This window comes from Austrofundulus limnaeus, unplaced genomic scaffold (assembly GCF_001266775.1).
Source record: "Austrofundulus limnaeus strain Quisiro unplaced genomic scaffold, Austrofundulus_limnaeus-1.0 Scaffold238, whole genome shotgun sequence".
Lineage (NCBI taxonomy): Eukaryota > Metazoa > Chordata > Actinopteri > Cyprinodontiformes > Rivulidae > Austrofundulus > Austrofundulus limnaeus.
In genome coordinates, this window is record NW_013952640.1 from 385,348 (window position 1) to 388,816 (window position 3,469).

Here is a 3,469-nt window from a genome sequence, read left to right on the forward strand (position 1 = left end):
CCACTCCTGGTAGACATTGTGTCTGCAAAAAGTCTTAAGTTCTTTGTGATAAGCGGCCATTTTGAGCACATGAAAGGGGTTCTCACACAGTACTTAATCAATAGGAAGTTGTCATGTCCTGTTTATGTTACCACCTGTAGATAATAAACAAAAGGCTTGGAGATAAATGGAATAAGTCATTGTTCTCTTGTAGACATGGGAAAGAGAAATGTGTTGACCAAGCCATGAGGTGGGACAGTTCTTCTAAGTTACTGCTACATAATTATGACTTTGAATCTCATAATTATGACTTTGAAACTCTTAATTATGACTTTGAATCTCATAATTATTACATACCATAACACTTTTTTTTCTTTTGAGTGGCGGAATTGGGCTTCCACAGTGAGACCATATATCATATTTTATAAATGTTTCTTAAATTAAAGGAGCAAGAAAAGGAATTAGCCCTAATGTGTGACTCAAAGCCTAATGATGTGTCAAATGGGACTTTTTTACATTTGATGTGGCTGCCGGGCAAAAAGAGGCTATTGTTGGACTGATTTTTGGATGAAGGTGACTGGGAGATGTAGTGAAAGACTCTGTCTTAGTGTTTAAAACTAAAAGGTTACTGGAGAGCCAGTCCTTGATATGGGACGGCAACATATGTAAAGTTAGCACAAAAAGTAAGGGAAATTTTATGTTTGGTACATTATTATTAATAAATGAAGTGAACCAGAGGCGCAGAACAACCAGCAGTGCAATTCTGAGACTGAGATATTTCCAACTTCACACATTTAATAACATATTTACTGTAAACACAGCGYCTCTAGAAACAGTGGAACTGATTAGTACTGTGTCACTGCAATAAATAAATACAATATCCAAAGGGATCATCTATTTCAGTCCTTAAGAAAATAAAAACATTAGGACTTCACACTAACTGTGCTATTAAAATTTAAATCAGCTAACATGTACAGTAAAGTTATTTCATTTTTTAAAGTAATTAGCTTATTTAGTCAAATGTTAGTGAGTTTTCCATTTCTCTACTTTCTAGACACACGCTGCATTTCCGTTGATGGTGGCAATGTTTGCCAACCACCAATAAAAATCAAAAGAGTGATGGCACAAGAAACACTTCAATGAAAAAAAAGGAAAACACAAAAATAACAAAAATAAAACAAATATTGCTAATATAAAACAAGGACTATAAAATACTACAAAGCACACTTATTCAGACAGTGACACAACTACCAAGTTTTCTTTATCCTGAAAATCTCTGAACATCAAATACGTTGTTAGTAAGGGGGAATACAACAGCCACCTGTCCCTGAATTTGTTTCATCTGTTTAGTTTAACCAACCTGGCAGCAGTTCCAAAGAAATAAAGCTGAAGTCCAGCGTGGAGCGGCTGAGTGAACGTGGTCTGGACTCTGCGGAGGAGAGTCATGGTTTCAGAGACGCTGTAGAAGGACAGAACACCTGCTCTGTGGTCCAGGTACACTCCGACTCTGGAGGAACCAGGACCTGAGACACAAGTTTCAATGTTGTTGTGACAAAATCTACAACATATTTTGTCACAATACAAMGCCCAAGATTTGTTAGTCCATCCAAACGTACAGTCACTGGAGACTCCGGCTCTGCGGGTGTCCTTGTATGTGACTGCTATATCGATTCCTGCTCTGCTCCACTCCACCTCCCAGTAACAACGCCCACTCAGACTCTCTCTGCTCAGAACCTGACCATGGTAAGTGAATCTGTCTGGATGATCAGGATAAGACTGCTGTTGTTCCATTAATGTTGCTTTTCTGTTGCCTTCAGATAAAAACATATGACTGTTTGCTGTATTTGAATCCAGCGTAATTTCACAGGTGTGTTTTAAGAAGTCTGCTCTGGTTTTTGGCTCTGGCTTCAGGCAGTACAACCTCCACTTCAGAGATTCTAAGATGTTTGTCCACGTGTCGTTCAGGACGTCCTGCAGTTTGTCTCTGAGCTCCTCCACAGCTGCTGTCACGRCCTCAAAGTACCTCAGAGGAGGAATCTTGATGCTGGATGAGAGTGTCGGCTCACTGAGTGCTGACGCTGAGGGGTAGCTGTGGAGAAACTGGTTGTGATCCTCTGTGAGCGAGAGCTGCTCCAGCTCAAAGTTTTTCCTCTTCAGCTCAGTGATCTCCTGTTCCAGCTTCTCCTGGAGCTCTTTGACTCGACTCACTTCAGTTTCCTGCTGGGATCGGATCTGCTGCTTCATATCAGAGCTCCTTTTCTGTATGAGACGGATCAGCTGAGCGAAGATCATCTCACTGTCCTCCACCGTTTTATCAGCAGAGACGCTGATGGTCTTCACCTCCTGTTGGAGAAGCTTCACATCTTTCTCACGGTTCAGGATGATCTGCTGAATTCGTAGTTGAATCYCCTCGAGCTKTAGCTGCTTCWRYGCTCTTTCTMCRYKAGCTGAGATGGTTTGATGGTTTTTATGGTCATCCATTAAATAGTGATAGCAGATACACTGCTGATCGGTACAACAGAAAAATTTTCCCACCTCACCATGACGAGCGCAGATGTTCTCCAGGAGCTTCTTAGAGGCGTCCACCAGCTTGTGTTTCTGTAACGGTGGAGCTTCATAATGATGGAGGTGTTTCTCACAATAAGAGGCCAAACAAGACAGAACTTGACAGCTTTCAGTTTCCTCTCAATGCAGACGTCACAGGACACGTCTTCAGGTCCAGCAGAGCAGTGATCAGCTGGAGTATCTCGGAGTCCACTCTTCTTCAGCGCCTCCACTAGAGCTGCTAACGTGTTTTTTTACCAGAACAGGCCTCGGTGTGAAGTCCTTCCTGCACTGAGGGCAGCTGTAGATTCTCGTCTGATTCTCTTCATCCCATTGATCTTTAATACAGCTCATACAGTAGCTGTGTCCACATGGAATAGTCACTGGATCCGTCAGGACATCTAAGCAGATCGGGCAAGAAATATTTTCTTGGTCCATCTGAACTACTTTTTGTGCCTTCCAACCTGACTGACAACGAATTTGATGGTTTCACTTTCTGTTGTTGCAACATGCTTTTAAAAATTTAACCAGACTGGGAGGGAAGAAAGAAATATGTCAACAATTCATGCTGACACACAGGGCTGTAACAGGAAAGAGACCTAACAGGCTTTGACTGGTGCAAAGCCAAGGTAATGGGGCATGCAATCTTTACTATCAAAAAAGCAAATTTGCATCTCTTCCATCAAAAACAATAATAAGTGTGTGAATGCTCTGTAGTGGGGTTGTTTGAACAAAACTCTAGGATTAAGAAAGCTCAAAACACATGGCAGGCTGAGTTAGGCTGAGGCAGAGGGCCAAGACCTACAGCCAGACTCACCTGCAGCCAGGTGGGTTCAATTAGCAAAAACCAGCACAGGAGGCAATAGAAAAGAAAAGTGCCAAAGACCAACCCTATTTATAGGCGGGCAGAGAACAGCTCACCAATCAAAACCCTTTAAATGAAATA

At 41.9% G+C, this 3,469-nt stretch overlaps 1 pseudogene; it reads right to left on the bottom strand.

The window, feature by feature from the left end:
- Positions 1-3,463, bottom strand: part of LOC106525711 (tripartite motif-containing protein 16-like) — a 13,294-nt pseudogene extending 9,831 nt beyond the window's left edge.
- Positions 3,464-3,469: the final 6 nt, after the last annotated feature.